The 25,331-nt window shown below is 41.7% G+C and overlaps 1 protein-coding gene across 3 annotated transcripts in view; it reads right to left on the bottom strand.

Annotated features, from left to right (window-relative positions):
- LOC115150172 (disks large-associated protein 4-like) overlaps window positions 1-25,331 on the bottom strand; it is a 179,469-nt gene that overhangs the window by 140,235 nt on the left and 13,903 nt on the right. For 2 of the 3 annotated variants that reach the window (XM_029693164.1, XM_029693166.1), the window contains exon 2: window positions 973-1,039. The gene's annotated coding sequence lies outside the window, so the exon portion shown is untranslated. Of the gene's footprint in view, window positions 1-972; window positions 1,105-25,331 lie in introns of those variants that run through there. The other variant, XM_029693165.1, reaches the window with a different exon arrangement.

Raw genomic sequence — 25,331 nt, 5'->3', positions numbered from 1 at the left:
GGTTTGTTCCTCCTTAGCGTGTTTATTTACATGTTTATTACCCCCTAAAACGATGATGAATGTCTGCAACGGTTGTTCCAGTGGCCATAGGTCATGTGCTAATTTCAGGGCCAATCATGTGCTGGTCTCCCAAGGCTGTTTGAACTCAAGGAGGAATATGATTGGCCTTGAGCTCTGAAACGTCACCATGTTGCTATAGAGTGACATCTCATAGAGTGACCTCTCCTCTAAATGGACCCTATAAGATTTGAATTCAGAGGTCAGAGTTGCTGTGGAAGAAGCTGTTCAAGAGGAATAGTATCTCAGGTAAAATAATACATATCTACACTTGCTCTGAATGAAATCCTAACACACTACAATAAATAAGACCACTCATAATGTTGGGCATCTGGCTTGTTCAGTCAGTGTTACAGTAAGTGCTCGGCAGGCAACAGTGTGTGTGCCTTTGGCTAACAAAACAGGTCTTATCATCCCTGAAACCGCAGAACACTACTACGACATATGTGCTCATGTTATACCCTAGCCATTCATCATTATATAAATTGTAATTTATATTATTTTCTAAGTTCAAAAGTGAACTTAGAAAAGCAAGAGATTCATCAAAGCTCATAACACTGGACAAAAAGTTCCACCTTTCATGGACCGATCCCTTTGTCAGTCTGACAGTGATGCTCCATCCAAATGTCTGGTATCCATCAACGTTCAACCTGGGCAAGGACAATGTCAACTGCCTCCCCCATAAGCTAATTCCCTAGGTAGTTCAGCCTTTTCAATAAATCCAGCATCAACCACAAGTAGGTCAGTGTTTCCTTAGGACTCAAACCACCAGTGTCCTTCACAATGTCAGCCAGATTCGGATGGAAGGAAGAAAGCAAGAAGGTGACAGGACCCAAAGAGGAGGGAATGTCACTTTGCACTTTTGAAGACCAGGGACACTTTGGTAGAAGATATCTGATATTCCAGCACACATACCTTGTTGAATGGTTTGGATAATCCGTCTTCAAAGACATGGACGTAGAGGCCAATAGATAAAGAAATCCTGCAACACAAAATGGAGGGAAACATTAGCATGATTAGCCATAGTAATAGTGAAAGTTACAATACACATTCACATCTTTTGTGAGCCTTCTGTAGTAAATAGAGGACTTGGCAGGGTACAAGGAATTGAGGAATATAGACTTTGTACATTAATACTGCTGATTTGAGTTTGAATTAATTCGTTTTTCAGAGAATTTAATAGCTTTAGCTTAAAAGGCAATGAGTCAGCAAATAACACAAGATTTAACGCACTTCATCTTAATCTAGTGTCTTCAAAACCCTACTTATCTTTTCGGTAATTATCAACAGAAGAAACTGAATTATCCAGCCATTTCTTTGTTTTGGAAATCAATTAGGCCTATCTTTCAGAGTTATGCGAATTGGAGCAACTTTGGAGATCAGACAATTTAATTAAGAATCCTAACTTCTGATTAAGATCATTCTTCAGGAAGCAGCTCCGGTGGGGACTTTCCCTTAAAAGTGAACCATTAAAGTTTTAGAAAGGATATTTTCCCAATGAGAATTGTTTCACAATATTGAACATACCACATAGCGTTGTAAAATATTTTCTGGCTGTAATAATCATTAAAACTTCAAAACCAAGAGTTGAGTGTAAACAACAATGTGCATGGTAGATGAGATAACCAGACAAAACTCTGCCCCCTTACAATACTGGTGGAGGTCCTCAATGAGATAAAGCTACATCCATATTATCATCACATGACGCCACATAGCAAAAGCCATACATATACAGTAGCGTGGATAAGAGTTGTCACAATAACACAGAAGGTTGGTGGCAACTTATTTGGGGAGAACGGGTTTTGTGGTAATGGCTGGAGTGGAATAAGTGGCATGGTATCAAATACATCAAACACATGTGTTTGATGCCATTCCATTTGCTTCGTTCCAGCCATTATTATGAGCCATCCTCCCATCAGCAGCCTCCACTGCACAGTAAGTCTATTACTAATTCTGTCTTCCTTTTTGGTAACACAGTGGGATGAGGGATGAATGTTGATTGATGGCAAATGTGGCCGTACCAGCCCTTACCTTTGGTGGGATGGACGACAACTATGGAAGCCTAAGGGTGAATGGGTTTTGTTCTACTCTAGTCCCCTGATACCTTGGCTTGGACCCAATAGGGTCATCTAGGCCAGGTTGGGGTCTTAGCTTACCATTGCCCTGCAACCTGCTGCGCTTGACTTTGATCGTGTGTGTGTGTGTGAGTGAGTGTGCGTGCGTGCGTACACTCGTGTGTGTGTGTGTGTGTGTGTGTGTGTGTGTGTTTGTGTGTGTGTGTGTGTGTGTGTGTGTGTGTGTGTGTGTGTGTGTGTGTGTGTGTGTGTGTGTGTGTGTGTGTGTGTGTGTGTGTGTGTGTGTGTGTGCGCATGCAGTTAGCTCTTGTTCAATCAATGCTATCACAGTTCAGCTCTTGTTCATCCAACAGAACAGGACCCCCTTAGAGACACATCAAGAGGGATTTGAACATATCATTCCTAGCATTCTAGCCTTTAGCCACAATCAAATGTGTCGGATACATCAACACAAGGTGAGAGCCGTGATAATTAATGATAGTGACAGGACCGACAGGATAAACTAGATAGAAAATAAGTTAAATCAATATTCGGACTAGACCGCACAAATAGACCAGCCAAAACGATGGCAGCTTGAGTCAAGATGCTGAAGCCTGAGGGAGAGGGATGTGTCGGATCATGTTAGACATAGAAGAAAAAGAAAGGCTTCATGTTTTGCTGACTGAGCAGCGACAAAAGATGTACACATTGCTCACAGGTTAACATTAGTCAGCAGGAAGTCTTGACTGGAGGGTTTGTTTGACCATGTATTGTACAGCTGACCAGCCATTAGGGCTCAATGCAGTTTCAGTTTCCTAAGGCATCGCTAACACTGGTGCTAACCACAGGACCCTAATAGCATACAGAAGCTCAGTGTGTGGTGGTGCATTAACCTACAGTAGCACTCCACTGACACACATACATTACAGCCTCTGTTTCAGCAGCGCAGTGGGGCCATCTGAGCTCAACCACTCACAGTCCACTCAGTTAAGAAATCTTAACTTCAGGGCACTCTCTCTCCCTGTATTTCTCTTTTTCTCTTACTCACTCACTCACTCACATACACACATACAGACACACATGCACGCACGCACACACACACACACACACGCACGCACACACACACACACACACACTTGGCCTACTTTGTATCATTCTACCTCAGGAATCTATAGCATGAATGACCAAACTCTTCTTGAGATTAAAAAAACTGTCCACCCTTCCCCCCGTTTCTCCTCCACCTCCTCCTCCATGCTTCTCCTCTCACACTCGAATCGCAGAGGGCGCATAGCAACGGCTGCTACTCCGCTGGGAGATCAGTGTGAAGAAATCTATTTCCAGATAAACAAACTGAACATATCACCCCTCTGTTATCTCTCTCTTTCTCTCTCGTTCATTCTATTGTGATATACACCCCCTGGCCGTTATAAAGGTGCTCAGGCACACACAATGCACACGCAATGCACCATGGGAGATATGCTCCCATAATCTGTTTTGGCTGGAGGGGTGCAGTGAGTCTGTTTCCCTCTCTCTGGTCATCGACAGGCCTAGCCTTATAGTCCGGGGTAAATATGGAGAGAGCAACATGCGGTTCATAGCTAGGCTAATAAGGCTTGAATCAAAAACATCCACCGAAACACCTTTATTAAAAACAAAGGCACTGTGGATCTGGGGGAGCTGTGGTGCATAAGGAAGAAGGGACTGAAGAGATGATGGGGACATTTAGCTTAAATGTGAGTTTGGTGTTTGGGTGAGTGATTTGGCCATTGTGAAGAGTTTGTAGTTTGATCTCTTATGTGACAGTGGTTTGTAAAGTTGTTTCTGTCCCGACTTCTACCGAAGTTGATGCCCCTCCTTGTTCGGGTGGTGTTCGGCGATTGACGTCACCGGTCTTCTAGCCACCATTGATCAGTTTTTCATTTTCCATTGGTTTTGTCTGGTCTCTTTACACACCTGTTTCATATCCCAGTAATTATATGTTGTGTATTTAACCCTCTGCTTCCCCTCATTTCTCTGTCGGTGATTGTTTGTTTGTTATGTACGTGTTGTTTATGTATCGGTGTGCGACGGGTTATTGTTTTTGGAAATAAATACATTTTTTAACCACTCTGTTTTCTCCTGCGCCTGACTTCCCTGCCACCTACATACACGGACTATGACAGTTTCGATGGAATCAGCTTGTCATTGATTTATGCAAGCGCAAATGCAAGTTTCTTTGTCTTCTATTGCAAGACAGCCGAGTGAGTTGTAATAACAAGTTGCAAGATATGAGGCTTTCATAATAACAAATGTACCATAAATGTCAGGTATTTATTGAATTTGATAAAATATCACGTGTGCTGACACTTGATTGGTGCAGTATTTTGACCATGCCAATACCATGAGACAACCTAATATAGCAGCAATTTCAACTGTATGTGCAGTCATCCAATGTGTTTTTATCAACTACATATGGGTTGCTAGTGTAAAGGATGTCACACTGCTTGCTTAGCGAGTACCACTTCCACCTGATTTGGCTCGAACCGAGGACCTCTGCCTGGCTAGCACACGTGACCACCCTCCCGAAGTGTCTTACCAGTTGAGACACCGAAAAGAGTAGCTATTCTGCGGCACAATTGGCAACACTTTAGGCTGAGCTGTAAGTTTCACATCTACACTAGCACTGTGTATACTGTAAACAATGTACTATAATGAGGCGGTTCCACAACAGTAGAAGCGTTAAATATTTTTGGTATCTCAGATTGTTCTGGCAATCCTCACATTTTATTGGGAGGAAGGATGTTTAACATACTTTTTACATTTATCACAAACCATTTTTGAGAAAATCGATTTTATTCCATTTTAGACCTATACATGCCTCCTGTAAGACCCCATGATCTGTAAACCATACATGATACAGACAACATCTTGGTGTCATACTCCTTAAAGTGTGCTCTAAAAAATGTAGTATGTTTTGATTCTAAAATAAAAAAATCCTCAAAAATGTATTCAACATCACAAATATTAGCATTAATATCGCAAAAACTGCCTTTTTTTATTTTGTTCATTTTAAGACATATTGTTTGTAACAATATACTGTACTCTTCACACATGTTCAATTTCCAGAGTAGGCTCTCTGGTACTTTTAATGATATGACCCATTTTATACATATATATATTGATATTATAGGTCATTAACCAAATACAGCCCTCATTTAGGGTTGTACATTCAGCAAATCACCAGCAGAGTTCCCTTTGAATCCATTTTCCCATTCACTGTGTTGGTGGCACTCATAAAATGGATCATATCTTCAGAAACAGCAGAGAGCCCTCTGAAAATGTGATTTAATTGAAGAGTATATTGTTCCAAACAATATGTCTTAAAATGAACAAAATAAAAAGGCTGGTTTTGAGATATTAATATTCACGCATCATAGGATCTTACAGGAGGCATGTATATGAGGGATGTATAGGTCTGAAAAGGGCCTAAAATGGACACTTTCATTATCATTTAAAAAAAATGGTTGGTGATACAAAGGGTTTGTGTAAAAAATGGTAAAAAAAAGCATTTAAAAAAATCTTTCCTCCTAATTAAGTTTCTACATGAAAATTGGCAGAACAATCTGAGATAACCCCAAAAATGTTTGCTCCTGCTGGCGTGACATCACCCAATGGTAGATTTGACATACAGTAAAAAAAACACTTAACCACCAGGTATAGCATCGCTCTGGTTTGCCCCTGGGATGGCCCTTGCCGTGTTAACCTTTTACTGCAGTGGGCTAAATCAGGGTCACACAAAAATTATACACCTCACACACATGGTTAAGGGCTTAAAAAAACAATCCCAGTATTTGTATAACAAAACAATTTGACATAGAAACACTGGATCTTCTGCATTAAAAAGAAAAATGTTTATTAATTATGAAATTATTAAAACATTAACATTCCACCCATGAGGCCACTAAAGGGCGATTTGGTCATTTGACTGCAGGAAAGTACCAACCGTAACCATGACAAACATCATTGTGACAAACGCCCTAGTTAACAGGCGGTAAAAAGTTGGCCACACTGCAGTTCACACAGAGAGGAAGGGGAAGCCTGCCCACAGCCCTCAATCATCAGCCATACAGGATATCCTGCTGTGCCTGGCACACCTTCACCACTTCCCTCTTCTCCCTCCCCCATCACTCCCTCTTCCTTCCCGGATGGGCCTTGTTCTCTCTATCCTTCCCCCCTCTTTCTCCTACATGGTATTGGATCACATTATGCTGTTAGCTCTCTCTTTCTTTAAATAATGCATTTTCATCTTGTGTTTTCAATTTCTCTTATACACACATACCCTTTTAAATATCCTCCCCCTTATCTTCTTTTCTTTCTCTCTGCTACCCTTCCTTCTTTCTATTTTCCTCTCTTTCGCTTTACATTTCAATGTTAGGTTTTAGTGGCGTGACTGCGACTCCTACCGTCACAAAAGCGAGACAATTTCACGAAAGACATGGTTATGGGGAAAAAACGAGACACTTGCTCCATCTCTTCACTTCTCCATTTCAACTCGCTGATATCCCCCCCATTTTTTCATCTCTCTTCTCTCACTCCTTCTTTCTTCCTCTCCTTCCCTCTGTCACACACTCCCCCATTCCATCTCTCTCAGCCCCTTATCTTCTCCCATAGGCTGAACTTGTGTATCCCCTGGTGTGTGTGTGTGTGTGGTGTGTGTGTGCGGCTGAAATATTAATGTATCTAAGCAGACGACTCCTCCAGCACACTCCCTAGGAGGTGGAGGCCATGGAACGGAGAGAGGGAGGACGAGAGAGGGGGATGAGCATAAGTAAGATGGATGAGAAAACTGTAGAAGAGGAATGTCTGGTTGAGTCTGGGTGAGTGTGTGTGTGTGTGTGTGTGTGTGTGTGTGTGTGTGTGTGTGTGTGTGTGTGTGTGTGTGTGTGTTTGCGTGTGTGTGTGTGTGTGTGTGTGTGTGTGTGTGTGTGTGTGTGTGTGTGTGTGTGTGTTTGCGTGTGTGTGTGTGTGTGTGTGTGTGTGTGTGTGTGTGTGTGTGTGTGTGTGTGTGTGTGTACAGTTGTGTGATAGGTGTGTATAAGAAGTGTTTGTCTGACTTAGTTTTACCATAGCAGAATATACCTTTCAACATAATCATTGGTTTCCAAGTAAGTCAGTCAGTCAGTAGCACTGCACAGTAGCAACCATTTACAGTATAACAGCCAGTGCTTTTGTAGGCTAAATCGGTAACCTTGCTAGCATCCCAATGGCATAGCCAAACACTTGCCAGCTGGCTAATAAACATCCACTCTCTTGCTTCCAGCTCATATGGCGTGTCTTTAGAGCTTGTCAATTGCAATGCCTGTGTTTTGTTCAGTGCTCTTACTCACTCTGTGTGCTGTACTGTGGTGCTTAGATGATCTCACTCACAAGCCCCAGCTTTGTGGAACCTCACAATGTTTTTGTTAACCCCCTTCTCTTGTTTTCGCTCTACTAGGGCTGGGCAATATGGCCAAAATAGTATTATCATTTTTCTCATTTTTGACAGTATGAAAGTATTTGACGGTATTTTATGTTTTTTTTTATAATAAAAGGGTGGCAACAAAAACGTTTTAAATGTGTCCGCTTGCTTCCCATCCAAAATAGTTTGTGTATATATTATGAATACATTTTGTGATGTTTTAGTTCGTTTTGGTCTTTGGCAAGGTTTTGTTTTCAGCTGTTCGTACACACAAAGCATTTTCTTGAGGCAAGCCAAAGTTTGGAAGCCGAAGTCTACGCCCCTAAATCGGTGATTGGTCAACAGTAGTGATTCTTCAATGAAGTGTTTATTTTCATTCAACGATAGACGACTCGTTTTCATGCACATTTTTTCACTTGAGAAATACTGTACCAAACATCTTACTTAGTTAGATGTTAAATGCGTGACTAAAATTTTATACTGAAAATAATTCTAAATTAATAACAGATTTCTTGAGTTATCTTAGATTAATTCTGTCTATTCTGAGGAATTGTATATTGGCTACGGCGTCTCATTTTTCAAGCGAAGGTCTTTCAAGGGAATATGCAAGCACACTAGGTGCCAACAGAACCGAAGCATGCAGAACCAGTTAGTGGTTTTAATGGGGCTTTCTCTTTTCTGATTGTTTTATACTGTTCAATCAAACTTCAATCAAAAACTATTTTCAGCATTTTCATAAATTTCTGCATCTCCTTCACTCTGCATTTCCTTTACTTTTGTCTTTTGATGCCTCTAGTTTGTGAATAAGTACATTTTCCTTTATCAGAGTAATCAGGGTTGCGGAGTAACAGATTACATGTAATCCTCCCCATCGCTCAACTTTCCTCCCTCTCTCTCGCTCTCCCCCTCTCGCTCTCTCTCTCTCTCTCTCTTTTTCCCTCTTTCTCAGCTGTTGGTGAGTAGCGCTGTACTGGGTGACACTAGCGTAGAGGTGACCTTGGTAAGAGCAGCGGAGCCTCCAGTGATCGTCATGGAGACTGAATCTACCTCAAGCTAGGCCGTGGTTGGGAAAGAGAGCAAGAGTGAGAAAGAGAGAGAGTACACAGAGAGGTAGACTAAGAATAGCAAGATGACATTTATACAGTATATACAGTATAGAGAGAGAGGGGATGGAGGGAGAGAAAACAAAGTGAGAGAAGAGATAGTGACAGAGGACAGACAGATGAGAAGACAACAGAGGGGGAGGATGAGAGGGACCAGAGATGGCAAAGAAAGAAAGAGAGAGAAATTAAGAGAAGGTGGACGAATGACAGACTATAGATGACGGTAGGAAGAGAACAATGATAGTGAAAAAAGACAGAGAGAAAGGGGGACCGGTAAAGGAGATGTGGAGAGGGGAGAGAAAGAGGGAGAGGTCTGACAGATGAGGGCAGAGAGAGTTGGCATAGGCAGCTCTTCCGTGGAGCTTCCACTGTCCAGTCCCACACTTCCATCCCCATCAATCTGTTCTAGATTACTATAATACTGCCCTGGCTTCTCCCTCTCTCCCTCCATCCCCCCTCTCTCTTTACTCTCTTCCCTCTCTTTCTCTTTCCTCGCTCTCTCTCTCTCACTCTCTCTCTGTCTCTCTCTCTCTCTATGTCTCTCTCTCTCTCTGTCTCTCTCTCTCTAACACCCTTCTCATCTCACTCCCTCTTTTCTCCCCCTCTCTATTCCCCCCTCTATCTCTCTCTATCCATCCTCTCCCTCGATCCCCCCTCGCTCTCTCTCTTCCCCCCTCTCTCTCTCTCCCTCTCTCTCCCTCTCTCTATCAAGCACTCACTCATGGCAGGTGGTTTTTAAGCAAATAAAAAGTCAGCCCTACTTTTAAACCCCTCTTAAAAAGGGAAGCAATAACATTTAATCAGACGTAAAGCTACGCCACCATGTTTTCTATTTACATAAACCTTTTTTTGTTTAAAGGGATCTTTAAACCCCATTTGAGCTATGAAATGTGGAATGTCCAAATCTAAAGGGGAAACATAGTCCAGGTCAAAAAGGGTGGCTTTCGCAACAATAAAATTAATCCGTTTGGACCACAATTTATACATAGTTAACTACCTTATACAAAATATTCTGTGAACAGATGAAACTACAGTTGAGTTGTTTGGAAGGAACACTCTACACTATGTGTGGAGAAAAAAGGCACAGCGCACCAACATCAAAACCTCATCCCAACTGTAAAGTATGGTGGACGGAGCATCATGGTTTGGGGCTGCTTTGCTGCCTCAGGGCCTGGACAGCTTGCTATCATCAACGGAAAAATGAATTCCCAAGTTTATCAAGACATTTTGCAGGAGAACGTTAGGCTATCTGTCCGCCAGTTGAAACTCAACAGAAGTTGGGTGATGCAACAGGACAACGACCCAAAACACAGAAGTAAATCAACAACAGAATGGCTTCAACAGAAGAAAATACGCCTTCCTGACCTAACCCGATTAAGATGCTGTGGCATGATCTCAAGAGAGCAGTTCACACCAGACATCCCAAGAATATTACTGAACTGAAACAGTTTTGTAAAGAGGAATGGTCCAAAATTCCTCCTGACCGTTGTGCAGGTCTGATCTGCAACTACAGAAAACAGTTGGTTGAGGTTATTGCTGCCAAAGGAGGTCAACCAGCTATTAAATCCAAGGGTTCACATACTTTTCCACCTTGCACCGTGAATGTTTACATGGTATGTTCAATAAAAACATGACAACGTATCATTGTTTGTGTGTTATTAGTTTAAGCAGACTGTGTTTGTCTATTGCTGTGACCTGGATGAAGATCAGATCAAATTTTGACCAATTTATGCAGAAATCCAGGAATTTCCAAAGGGTTCACATACTTTTTCTTGTCACTGTATATGTTGACTTACAGCCAAAATAAAGCTGTGACTGTCACGCCCTGACCATAGAGAGCCCTTGGTTCCCTATGGTGTTTAGGTCAGAGCGTGACTAGGGGGGTGTTCTAGTCATTTTATTTCTATGTTGGTGAGTTGTATGGTTCCTAATTAGAGGCAGCTGGTAATCATTGCCTCTAATTTGGGATCATATTTAGGAAGCCCTTTCTCCCACCTGCTTTGTGGGATATTGTTTTGTTGAGTGCTGATGTGCGCGCTGTTTGTTCACGGTCAGTGTTTGTTTATTGTTTGTTGTAGTTTCACTTTGGATTAAAAGTATGTGGAACTCAAATCACGCTGCGCATTAGTCCATCTTTGGTCACGATCGTGACAGTGACAAAAATCCATCTTTCAATCTTTCAATCAATCAATCACATTTATTTTATAAAGCCCTTTTTACATCAGCAGTTGTCACAAAGTGATTTACAGATACCCAGTCTAAAACCCCAAAGAGCAAGCAATGCAGATGTAGAAGCACGGTGGCTAGGAGAAACTACCTAGATGGCAGGAACCTAGGAAGAAACCAGGCTCTGTCTTGTATGTTAAACTCTCTGTGGGAAAATGCTTGTAATGCTATCAGATCTGGGCTCAAAGCATTTTTTTAATTTAACCTTTATTTAACTAGACAAGTCAGTTAAGAACAAATTCTTATTTACAATGACGGCCTACCCCGGCCAAACCCGGACGACGCTGGGCCAATTTTGCGCCGCCCTATGGGACTCCCAATCACAGCCGGTTGTGATACAGCCTGGAATCAAACCAGGGTCTATAGTGACGCCTCCAGCACTGAGATGCAGTGAACTAGTCCTCTGCACCACTCGGGAGCCCGAGCATCTCAGAGTAGTAATACTGATCTAGGACCAGTTTGGCCTTACAAAGCATGATTGATAAGATTATATGGACAGGAGGGACCTGATTCTCTATCAGAACTTCTACTCTGAGATGCTTTGCGGATACGGTCCTGGCCCTTAGTCCTCTCTCACCATCACTGTTCCAGCATGTGGTCTTGGATCACCATAAGGCCAGTGGTCTCAGCATGGTGATAGGACAAGCCATCTGTGGACCACCAGTCCCTTCCTCGGGGGGGTGTGAGTGACTGTACTCTATAGGAGTTACACAGTTGTTGACCTTCAGTTGACCCCTAAGGCGGTCCCTGTGACCTTTCTAATGACCCCTGGTTGACCCTTAGGATCTGTGTCCACAGTGCTAGGGGTTAGGTTACACCTCAATAGTTTCAAAAAAGGTTTCCTTTCCTGGTTTCCTGCATTGACCAGGCCGGTTGGTTGCAATGACTTCATTCTAACATTGTCTGTGAGATTCTGGTCAGGTTGTAAACTGATTGTAAAATGACGTTTTTTTGACGTCTTTTTAGCGACCAGAAAAAGAGGTTGATAATTGGTTGTAATCTTGTTGTCTGACCAGACAACAACCATAATATGATGTCTAGATTGCGTCATGATAAAATTGTCAATCTAAGTAACATAATAAAAATATCCCCATCAAAATCCGTCAGTTTAAGCTAGAGATGGGTGGCCGAGGTGGCCGAGCTTCAGCGGTGTTTGTCAGACCATGAGACATCCCGAAAATGTGTCTTCTCATGAAAACGTCTGCAGCGACCGAACTGTTTGGGCTACAAACTGATATGGAAAGGGGAGATTCTCCCGAACACGATGGTGTTCTCCGTTTTGCTCTACGACCCCCACAAGTGTTCTTGGGACTCATCTGAAGGTAACCAGGTACGGGTTTAAACGGTTTATGGAAGTATGGAGTTAGTTTTGTGCCAACAAAAAAGGGGTTACATATGTGTCCAAAAAACAAAAATATTTCCTGAGCTTTCTTATATTTCCTAGATATAGAACAGAAACTTCAAAACCTTATTCTTTACGATAATATTTTGAATGTCTGTTTTGCCATTTATGAATGTGTTATATGGGCTATAGTAGTAAAGGCCAAATGCAATATTTTTTCGGATACCTACAGGGGTCCTAAAATTCTAAATGAAATAGCAAAATGATTCATGGTATGAATATCTCAAAATAATATGCTAGCTTAGTTGAACCCCCTCCCTCTGCCAAGGCTTAGACTTTTAGAGGTTTAACCTGTTTATAATCTGTCAACAACACACTATAGTCTCTCAGATGAAATCACAGCAAAGACAGAAAGTGCCTCTCACATCAAGCCAATAGGATGATCTTATTTCAGATTATAGTTAGGCTACAGAGAAAGATATCGGAAGTACAGTGAGGCTGACCTTTCTGTAAAAAACCCACTGAATGTTTCTATGGTTCCAAGTGGCTACTGCTATGGCCAAAGATGTTGTATGAAGACAGAGAGAAGAAGAGCTGGGCAGGAGAGGGAGAGAGGTAGAGAGAGAGCAATGGAGGGAGACAGAGGAGGAGAAAAAGAGGTGCATACACAGACACACTCAACAAGCTTCCCAGACAGATGTATAACTACTGAGCCAACACAGGGGAGTCAAATAGCTGTAATTACAATCTAATGAAAGCTGAAATGTGAAAACAGTGAGTGTAGCGATTCTCTACTGCAATTCTCTACGATTCTCTTGAAAACAGTGGAAGAGAAGTAATCTCAGGGTTGTATTCATTAAGGGCTCACTGTACCAAAAAGGTTTGCAAAGTAAAACAAAAACAAACTTTTCTACAGGTTCATGTTATCCCTCCAAGTTTCAGTCAGTTTTCTTGCGTTTGGTGCCTAATGGATATGACCCAGGTTTCATGTTCAACTTTGTGGTTTTTAAGTAGATAGGCTGCTTGCTCTTTGATGTGATGATCAGTTCTTTAAATTCTATAAGAGTAGTTATGAGTACAACTGTCAAACACACAAAAGTACTCATCAACACATACACAAGCACACGCATACACAACAGATGCAAGCACGCATCCCACACTCACACATATAGACAATGAAATACTGCTGAAAAACATTGGGTACGATGAATGAATTGTTAAACTCACCTGCTACAATATACAATATATGCTACAAGAAAGGATGTTGAATTAAACAAACAGTTCACTAAATTAATCCAGACTAAGTGTATATTCCTTTAATATTAAGTCATTTTCTCTGTTTCATCATTGTCATTTTCTCTGTTTCATCATTGTTCTATGGATCCAAACATGCATTCTCATAGTGCATGGAGATAATGATTTTGTCTCATCCCAAAAACCAGGACCAGGAGCGTTGAAATAAAGGAAAAAGGGCCCTGAGTGTTTTGCAATTGGCATGAGACGGCTCCACTGAGTGCCCCCAAAACAAATTGAATGAATCACTTGACACTTTTGCTTGCAGCACAACTCTTTCATTGGCCACCTACACAAGGCTGTTGTGTCCAGATATTCTAATTAGCCGCTTTGGCCGTCTGCGTGCGGCCTCGCCGTCACCTCTTCCTGGGTCAGGGTTCTGCCTGGAGGCAGGGTTCTGCCTGGGTCAGGGTTCTGCCTGGAGGCAGGGTTCTGCCTGGAGGCATGGTTCTGCCTGGAGGCAGGGTTCTTCCTGGGTCAGGGTTCTGCCTGGAGGCAGGGTTCTGCCTGGAGGCAGGGTTCTTCCTGGGTCAGGGTTCTGCCTGGAGGCAGGGTTCTGCCTGGAGGCAGGGTTCTGCCTGGGTCAGGGTTCTGCCTGGAGGCAGGGTTCTACCTGGAGGCAGGGTTCTACCTGGAGGCAGGGTTCTGCCTGGAGGCAGGGTTCTTCAGGCCGTTTATTGGCATCTCTTCTCTCACAGAGTTCAGGGCATGGTACAAAGGGAAAAGAACACTACAGCTAAGTCGCTCCTCAACCAAGGTGCATGAATAGGGAAGCAAACTGAAGCGAAGAGAAAATTCAGCAACTCTTGGAGGACAGTGAAAAGTGCCTCTAAAAGTGTTTTGATCATACAAAAAAAAAGTTGAAAAAAAAACAATTGATCTAAATGAGTTATTCACTATATAGAACAGACCTAGGTTGAAATAGTTATTTCAATATTTTAGGTGTGCTTGATTGAGCTTGCATGTTGCAATGGAACCAATAGCAAAGTACCAAAACTGAAAATCCCGCCCACCTGTCACTCAAGGCAGGCTAAAGCAAATGCTAGAAGTATTTGACGGATTTCAAATAGAAGCCAGGTCTGATTGAAAACGGGCCTGTGTATGGATAAGGAACATGTTTTCTGAGCTTCGAAGAAAAAAAAGACAGTTGCTGGTGCCTGATTGTTGTCTTCTGATGAATCAAGTACTGATAAATAGCATTATATTCAATCATTGCATAATTTTCTTCACCAAGACTGTTATATTAAATGGACATTTTAATAAATCTGTTTTTTAATATAAGAAATTCAGCATTTTGACATGTTCCACGTCATGTTTTTCTGACTTCTAGGAAGATTTGAAGCCACTTAACCCGAAGTTCCCAAAGTTTTCAGCGTCATTGTAAAGTCCAAGTATTATTTTTTGGGGACTAAGTATTTTCTGAAGATTATTATTTATTTAATGTAATTAGTGAATCATTTACATTTGTCCCTCATTTTAAGGTAAACCCTGTTACATGAACTGAACCTTCTCTTTAAAATTATGAAACTATTATTTTAAAATATTGTTTTAAAAAGAAACATTGAACATCGAATAATCAAATCATAGTGACAAAGCAGGTGAGATGGTTTTACTCTCTTTGGCAATTTTCTGGTGTTTTGTGGTAGACAACCGAGCATGACACGTCAACCTTGTTACCTATACGAACCTTTTATATTTGCATTATGACAGGACTTCAAACTCACCTTTCGTCTAGCGTTATGCTATTTTTACCACAGCATTGTGATTTAGAAACTAGTAAGTATGGTGATACTGTGTGCATGACTGTTTTGCTAAATGCATTTTACCTTCCACAACTGAAGTGACTTATCCTCTTGCACAGGTGATCCTTCTTAAATCCCCCCCCCCCCGTACAACCATGAAACGAGCTCTTTGAGGAATACTGTCTGCACAGTGCAAACAGGAAATGTGCCCCCAGGCGCTCCAGTCAAAGCGACATTCCGACATCACTATCAACTAGCAGCATAACTAACTTCACAAACTTTCCCCAGGGTTCAAATGTCACATTGTCACACCAATTGACTAATCTCATTCTAAATGTCATGCATGATGGAAGTTAGCCACAATCTTATTTTGCAGTTAAGCTCTCTAAGTACTGTGCGCTCATAACCGCCTTCCCACTGGAAACAGACCCCCCTTTGATGGTTCCTGTAATTATGGATGAACAGCGTGCATCTATTTAAAAATAACCAAGCAGAAAAAGCAATAAGGGCATGAAGAAGAACTAATTGTCACAAAACTCCAAATAAAACGTGTTTATTGGTAGCCATTGTCTCAAATGATGATGCAATCACCCAATAATCCCCTTGTGTGAAGACAGAAGTGTTTGTAGTGAGTCATGTGCATAACTCTCTGAGTCATGTGCATAACTCTCACGGTGACACTCAGTCTTGTCACCGTGCTAACATTACTACAGTCATCTCCTATGCAAGACAATATGCTGCAGCAATCTTCTGTAATTGTATCTGCAACAGAGGGAGGGAGGGGTGGATTCTTTCCAGATTTGTTATCATATGGTAGAATCACCTGTTTAAGATACTATATTAGACACTGACTGCCAATGAGGTTACCAAACACACAAACACACAATGGTAGGGTGCATCACTCATTCTACAAAATAGCCAGTGGTGGAAAAAGTACCCAGTTGTCATACTTCAGTGAAAGTAAAGATACCTTAATAGAAAATGACTCAAGTAAAACTGAAAGTCACCCAGTAAAATCCTACTGAGTAAAAGTCTAAAAGTATTTGGATTTAAAATATAATAAGGATTTAATAATTGGATATAATAAATATAATAATAAGTATCAAAAGTAAATGTAATTTCTCAAATATACTTAAGTATCAAAAGTCAAAGTAAAACTATAAATAATTTCAAATTCCTAATATTAAGCAAACTAGACGGCTCGATTTTCTTGTTTTTTTTATTTACGGATAGCCAGGGGCACGCTCCAACACTCAGACATAATTTACAAACGATGCATGTGTTCAGTGAGTCCTCCAGATCAGAGGCAGTACGGATGACCAGGGATGTTCTTTTGATAAGTATGTGAATTAGACCATTTTCCTGTTCTACTAAGCATTCAAAATGTAATGAGTACTTTTGGGTGCCAGGGAAAATGTATGGAGTAACATAATTTCTAACATAATAACATAATTTTCTTTAGGAATGTAGTGAAGGAAAAGTTTTCAAAAATATAAATAGTAAAGTAAAGCACAGATACCGAAATACAGTACTTAAGTAGTACAGCACTTTAAAGTATTTTTACTTAAGTACTTTACACCACTGAAAATAGCCCATCTGCTTACTGTGTACTAATACTAGAAATACAATATTTTTGGTTTTGCTAAAAGGACAGCCTTCATTTTGTATCAACCAAACCTGTTGCAAATAACCCACAGTGGGTCCCCAGAACTTTCAAACAACCATCTTTGCCATATGTCAAATACTGTATAAACAAATAACCAAGGCTAGGAGTAAGCCCTAGAAAAGTCTATGGCAGCTAAATGGGAAATCTGATGTTTCCTTATGTGGTCAGAACTGTTCCAGGTGAAAATATGGGTAAATAATAAGGACAGTGGTAGCTGGGGGAAGAGAGAAAGAAACAAAGACAGCGAGAGAGAGAGAGAAAGAGAGAGAGAGAACTTGGTAACCCTGCCGGAATCTGTCAATCAAAGAGCAGGGATTTGAAACAACCAAACTTTTCCTCTTCAAAACAATCCACCTTTGATAGGTTCATATCACACAGATCAATGAGTTTGTTGCCGTTTACTCATTTCCAAGCCACCTTCACGGTCCTCCTCACTGGAGTCATACGGTCGCACTCTCAATCTCCACCTGTTTTATTGCCCTAACAAAACCAGTCTAAATGTGTCATTGATAGAGATGGAATGAAATGACCTCCAGAATGTAATTCTTCTCATCCCGTCAATTCCAGCGAGCAGGGGCAAAATACATTTTTGGTCAGGGCAATCGTTGGTTTGTGTGTGTGTGTGTGTGTGTGTGTGTGTGTGTTTAAAGCGGCCCTTCTCCTTCGCAGGAGTGATGGCCTAGACAGCCTTCTACTGTCAGTCTATTCTCCCTTCTTCACTCCCCATTTTCCTTCCCCTCCCTTAGTACTTCTCTTCTACTCCTCCCTCTATCCACCCACCTCTTTTTACTCCCCCATCTTCTGCCCTCCTATTCTCCTCTCCTCTCTAATCCTCGCCCATCCCTTCCTGCTCTCTTCTCCTCCTCCTCCTCAGCTGAGTACCAGTCCCATTTGCACTGACAGCTGCGGTACTCAGGCAATTAGGTCAGTCCATGGCCTATTTAAAACCTCCTTGAAGGGCCTAAATTTGCTCCAGCACTCTGAGATTATCAAAGACTGCACTAACTTCTGCTACATCGTATGCTAACTGTGCGTAAAATCAGTCTTTTGACATAAAATGCATATGGTGAAAGCACCCGATAAGCTGTACAAATTGTGGGAGACACAAAACCATTTTATTTCACCTTGGAGGGTAATCGTAGTGTCATCAAATATGCATAGCTTTTCGTGTGTGCAACTTTCCACGTTTCTCCGAACGTAGCACAGGAAATGTGCTGATATTGTGAAAATTCAACTTCACTTGAACATAAGGAAACATCAGATTTCCCATTTTAGCTGCCGTAGACTTTTCTAGGGCTTACTCCTAGCCTTGGTTATTTGTTTATACAGTATTAAACCACCAAGCATATACACCATCCAGCTACAGTAAAGTAGTACCAATAATGCACCATACAGTAGACAGTATTTAGAGTAACTGAAGAAACTACAGTGAAAAACTAGGGCCAAATCACAGCTTTTAGTTGTACAGATGAAGTTAACGTTTGAAAGTTGGACTTCTGAATCCACTTTCACAGTGGGATTCAGTGGCCTTCACAGTCCTACAAGGGATGTTCTGTAATGAGGGCTTAGGTTGTAACCTCATCTTTCATTCACAAGGCTGGGAGATAAGCCAGCAGTCCATCATAAATGTCCCAAAGATGACCAGGGAGGGGTTGAGTCAAAATCTAAGTGAACTAGATCAACGGTGAGTGAGACCAAGACCAGTGATGACCATGACATGAACATAACTGCATAATATAAAACAGTTATGAACAGAACCAAGTACACATCAACATTTATACTGTCACGAATCCCACAGAAGGTGGCTCCCCTGCCTGTTCGGGCGGCGCTCGGCGGTCGTTGTCGCCGGCCTACTAGCCGCCGCTGATCCCTTTTTCCTTTTCGGTTTGTATGATCTTATTGGTTGCACCTGTTCCCTGTTGTGTTTCTTGATTTGTGTTTATTTAAGCCTGTTTAGCCCGCCCAGGTGTGTGCAGGATTATTTCGCTGACCGGGTTATTTTGGACGTGCTGGCTGACGCTGTCACGTCCTGACCAGCAGAGGGCGTAATTGTGTTAGTTTTGGTCAGGATGTGGCAGGGTTTTTGTGTGTGTTAAGTGTTGTGTTGGTGATTGGACTCCCAATTGAAGGCAGGTGTGTTGAGTTGCCTTTGATTGGGAGTCCTATATAGTAGTGTGTGTTTTTCTTTGGGGTTGTGGGTAGTTGTTTTTGCACTGCGTTTGATAGCCTGCAAAACTGTTGCTGTCTTGTTTATTGTTTTTTTCCTGTGGATGCCTTACTTGAGTTGATTAAAACTATGAGTATCCACATTCCCGCTGCGCCTTGGTCCATTCTTGAAGACTGCTGTTACAGACGCCTTATTTCTCTCTCCGGACTGTTTGCCCTGTGTTTTGGGTTGGTCATTTATTTTACGCGCCCTTCTGTTTTGGCGTGACCGGTTTGTGCCGGAGAAAATAAAGACGTTGTACTTTACCTCTGCTCTCTGCGCCTGACTCCAACCACCACTCCTAGTATCCCGTGACATATAAACCTTTGGACCATGTCCTCATAGACCAGTAATAAATACAACATCAAGACCAAAACTTGACCAAGACAATAACAAATCCAGATTTTATAAAACTACACTATACAGATTATTCAAAAATCCATTCTGACCCATCGGGACTAAAACCCAAGTAAGCCTACCTAACACAGCACCAACATTTTAAAAATAAGTGATTTCAAGATAAATTTGTGTAAGTTAACAATTTAACCAATAAAGAAATAGCAATGCATTCCTTGACATTGTGAATGTTTTTCAAGCAGGATTGAGAATATTTACTGTATATCAGATCAGGAAGATCAGTTCATTTCTAAGATGAATTTCAATATATTACTTCCATCCTAAATTGGATTATTCAATTAAAGATTCAAAATAGGAAGCTTCAAATATAAGTCTATATATTTAATCAAGCACAAAAATGGTCAGTCACTCAAGGCGATTTACAGGATGACATATACAGCAGTGACTAACGGACATGTTTTTGAATCGAAGCAGCTCTAATGCCTCATAACCTCTTAAAGGGATTTCTTCACTGGTGTAAGAAACAGCTCTTGGTTGGATGAAGCAAAAAAACAAATAAAATGTTATTTGTCACATGCGCCTAACACAACAGATATAGACCTTACAGTGAAATGCTTACTTACAAGCCCTTAACCAACAATGCAGTTTAAGAAAAAAAGGTATTAAGCAAGTATTTACTAAAATAAACTGAAGTAAAATTTGTTAAAATAAAATAGGAAAATAACAAATTATTTAAGGAGCAACAATATAATAACTGTAGCGAGGCTTTATATAAGGGGTACTGGTACAGAATCAATGTGTGGGGGCACCGGCTAGTCGAGGTAATTGAGGTAATATGGACATGTAGGTAGAGGTAAAGTGACTATGCATGGATAATAAACAGAGATTAGCAGCAGCGTAAAAATGGGGGTGGGGGGGACAATGAAAATAGTCCGGGTAGCCATTTGATTAACAGTTCAAGAGTCTTATGGCTTGGGGGTAGAAGCTGTTAAGAAGCCTTTTGGACCTAGACTTGGTGCTTCGGTACTGCTTGCGGTGCGGTAGCAGAGAGAACAGCCTATGACTAGGGTGGCTGGAGCCTTCCTCTGACACCTCCTGGTCTTGCTCCCATATATTTCTCTTCTGTTTCTTTGAGCATTTCTGAAGCTCCTGGCATTCTCCTGCCAGCTACACCACTTGAGGTCTGATCCTTGTTTTTTTCTGAAAACTAGTGTGTGACGAAAGCACCATCAACCTTAACAGGATTTACTGAAGTGATTCTCTTCAGCTTCATACTGTGTAGGCCATTGACCAGTTCACAGAGAGACCATCGGACCCAATTGGGCAGAGTTCTGACCAATTTCATCAGGAGTTAGCCATAGTAAGTTAGTCACCATAAGATGTATTCAGAAGTATAGTTCTTTCTATCAGTACACCACAAACACAGGCATGAATGCAGGGACAACAATGAAGGTTGTCAGTGCCAAGTGTTACAACCCCCAGGCAAAGATATCAGTCAATTCCAGCTGTTTCACAGGCTAAGTGGTGATGTGGCTTCAATGTTTATCTCCTCTTCTGAAATCAATTGATTTGCCACGCTTGTGATTTAGCACTATTCTCTTCACCAGACTCTCTGTCTCTTTGTCTGCCTGTCAGAGCCCGTGAACAATGCTGTGCTAAACCAGTTTCATGAGGCTTGATAGATGGCTAGGCTAGGAGATGTAGTATGTTTGCAAGCACAAATAATCAAGTAATATATCATAACATGTATACATACAATCATGCGTTAAGTGCACTGTGAAAGGGGGGCGATTAGTGTACTATGATAGATGGGAGATTAGTGTACTGTGATAAGAGGACATTTAGTTTACTGTGATAGGAGGGCATTTAGTGTACTGTGATAGGAGGGCATTTAGTGTACTGTGATAGGAGGGCGTTTAGTGTACTGTGATAGGAAGGGCATTTAGTGAACTGTGATAGGATGGCATTTAGTGTACTGTGATAGGATGGCATTTAGTGTACTGTGATAGGAGGACATTTTGTGTACTGTGATAGGAGGGGCATTTAGTGTACTGTGATAGGAGGACATTTAGTGTACTGTGATAGGAGGGCATTTAGTGTACTGTGATAAGAGGACATTTAGTATACTGTGATAGGAGGGCATTTAGTGTACTGTGATAGGAGGGCATTTAGTGTACTGTGATAGGAGGGCATTTAGTGTACTGTGATAGGAGGGCATTTAGTGTACTGTGATAGGAGGGCATTTAGTGTACTGTGATAGGAGGGCATTTAGTGTACTGTGATAGGAGGGGCATTTAGTGTACTGTGATGGAGGGACGATTAGTGTACTATGATAGGGGGTGATTAGTGCACTGCGTGCGATACCACAATAGATCAAACGGCACGTATGTCTCACAAAGGGAGGCGGTGGGGGCTTGAGGCTTGGGCTGTATGTCTGTGGGGAGCTATAAAAGGCCTGTGGTAGACATGCAAACAACCTGTCTGTCTGTCTGTCTGTCTGTCTGTCTGTCTGTCTGTCTGTCTGTCTGTCTGTCTGTCTGTCTGTCTGTCTGTCTGTCTGTCTGTCTGTCTGTCTGTCTGTCTGTCTGTCTGTCTGTCTGTCTGTCTGTCTGTCTGTCTGTCTGTCTGTCTTTTCTATATGTTATGTCTGGCTGTCTGAAACGCTGGCAATGTGTAAATCTGTCAATGTGCTCTTGAGCAAGTCCCTCTGGATGAGAGTGTGTGCTAAATCACTAAAATGTCAAATGTAAATTACTACACATGCACACATACCAGCTCTTTCATACCAGCTCTTTCATACCAGCTCTTTCATAACAGCTCTTTCATACCAGCTCTTTCATCCCTAGCTACAGTATGATGCTCTCCCAATGAACCATTACAGAAAAATAGATCTGTTACTGTGACCTTCAAATCTCAGCTCCTAACCAAACATTTACAGCAGATTAAATTAACACAATTCCAATTTCCCATTATTACCTCACAAGAAATCCCATTCTATCCGAACCTATAGCTAATCTTGGGAGAAAATGGTTTTCACTTTTTGCAAGCCTTTAAGAGAATAACAGAGCTCTTTCTCTGTCTATTTACCTATCGATCATCCATGAGGGATCAACATACATCACAAACTCACTCAGACGATCACTGACATTGAGGTGCCGTTCAAAGCTATCATAAAACTGTCAAACCCCAATCAAATATATTCCCCCTATAAACATTCTTAACTGAAATATCCAAACAACACTGATTCAGTCAAAGAAAAATGACAAGCAGAAAATGGATGCAGGGGAGTTTAGGTTGGCATAAATTAGCATCAAAACGCTAAACCCTTGTGATGCAGTAAAAAAAGTGGATGATGTCATTAATACTGTTCTGCTCGAATATAAGCTATAAGGGTCGTGTGATAGGATGAGGAAAGTTAATCAGGAAGAGGCTATGATTTGACTGACATGGATGGGCCCTTTAATCTTCCATTGATAGATTATACCCATAACCCAGGGACTCAGGGTTATGCTGAGCTATAAACGAAGACAGGAAAAGTTTGACTTGATATTTTGCCTTGAAGGACACAGATTATATTACCTGGCAATGTAAATAGAAACCCGGCTCTGGGAAAGAATTTGCTTAGTCGTACTATAGTTTGGTTGCTCTACTACCCACAGACAAGTGCATGGTTAAGGTACGACCATTAGTTAGTATGGTGTGTGATGTTACAGGCTGACTTTGGACATCTTTGTATCTGCTGAGGCTTGAGGTAGAAATAGAAGTTGCTCCTAACCACAGATCTAGGATCAGATTACCCAACCCCCAATACTGACCTTCACCATACTGACCCTGAATCAGATGTTAGGGGCATTTTCTCGGAGTATCTCTTGATGTCCTTATGAAGCATAGTATAGAACAAGAAGGCCCGCACACTGTTAAAGCTCCCAATTCACAGATTTATTGACAACGTTGCCTTATGAAGCATACCACAACAGTCACGGGCTTCATCAATAAGTGCATAAACGATGTCGTCCCCACAGTGACTATAAGAATGTATCCTAACCAAAAACCATAGATTACAGGCAACATCCACACTGGGCTAAATGCTAGGCTAGAGCTACATCTTACGATGAACGGGACACGGACATGGATGCATACAAGAAATCCCATCCCGACCTCCAACGAGACACCAAACATGCAAACATGCAAAATATGAGGAATGTGGAATCGAATTACAACGGCTACGACGCTTGTCGTATGTTTCAGGGCTTGCAGACGATAAAGGATTACAAAGGGTAACCCAGCCATGAGCTGCCCAGTGACGCAGAACTCCCAAATGAGCTAAATGCCTTTTACGCTTGCTTCAAGGAATATAACACTGTGCATTGCGTAAAATACCTTGTTTTTCTGGATGACTGTGGGTTCTCGCTCTCCATGTCCAATGTGTGCAAAATGTTTAACCTCTTAAATGTAACTGAATGTAATAAAATATGTAATCTACGTAATCCCCCAAACAATCACAAGGCTGCTGGGCCAGATGGAATTCCAGGGCTCGTTATCAAAGCATGCGCAGACCAGCGGGCAGGTCTTCACAGACATGTTCAATCTCTCCATCTTCCAGTCTGTAATCCCAACATGCTTCAAGATGACCGCCATTGTCCCTGTTCCCAAGAGCTCCAAGGTAATCTGCCTACATGACTATCGCCCTGTAGCACTCACATCTGTAATTATGAAGTGCTTTGAAAGGCTGGTAATGACACACATCAACACCATCATCCCACTCCAATTTGTATACCGCCCCAACAGATCCACAGATGACGCAATCTTAATTGCACTTCACACTGCCCTCTCCCACTTGGACAAGATGGGAAATAACGATGTGAGAATGCTGTTCGTAGACTACAGCTCAGCGTTCAACACCATAGTCCCCTTCAAGCTCATTACCAACCTAGGGACCCTGGGACTGAACACCTCCCTCTGCAACTGGATCCTGGACTTCCTGACTGGTCGGCCCCTGGTGGTGAGGGTAGGCAACAACACATCCGCCACACAGTCCCTCAACATGGGGGCCCCTGAGGGGTGTGTGCTCAGTCCCCTCCTGTACTCCCTGTTCACCAAAACAGGAGGTGGGGTTTGGGGGGGATGATAGAGTGTTACGGTTTGGTTATATGGTTATATGACAAATAACTTTCCCACTACATTCAGCGAACCAACATTTGTTAGCTGAGTATACTGCTGGTGGCCATGGTCCACACGAAACCAGTGTCTGACTCTCAGTCATAAAGTGTTTCTTGAGCATTTATAACAGTCTGAGGACCAAAACAGAAATGACTAATAAAAGTCACCATCATCCATAATGCATTGCACATTCCTATATTGTTACTGTGTCAAACGTAGCATTCCAGATGAAGTTGTTCCTCAGTGTGTGCCAGAACAGAATGTCATCTGAATTACGTTCCCTTCCAAGAGATTTATGAAGTTGTTCTGTAACTTTATGTTATTGAAGGTGTCAAAGATAGCATACGGAGATTTTTGCTGTAACACCCACAGAAATACGACAACACTAACAGAGCTATTGTGCTGAGAAAAACACGTTTTATAACACGTCAAACGTACTGCAGATAAAAAGGTTTCCACTACGTCAAATGATATGAAATCACAAATTGTACATTGGTAAAAAAATACATAACAATAATAAAAGGCGATTCGACACAAAGGAGCAAACGATCACCAGCATACAAAGTGAAAAACAAATTGTCTCTGTAGTGACAGATCAAAAGCAAGGCCCCTAAAAAATACCTATTTATGCCATGCACCATCATCGGGTGCCTTTCTTGAGCTCTCTGGCAAACTCAAAGCTTGTGCA

This window comes from Salmo trutta, chromosome 16 (genome assembly GCF_901001165.1).
Source record: "Salmo trutta chromosome 16, fSalTru1.1, whole genome shotgun sequence".
Lineage (NCBI taxonomy): Eukaryota > Metazoa > Chordata > Actinopteri > Salmoniformes > Salmonidae > Salmo > Salmo trutta.
This window is presented reverse-complemented; position numbering and strand designations above follow the sequence as displayed.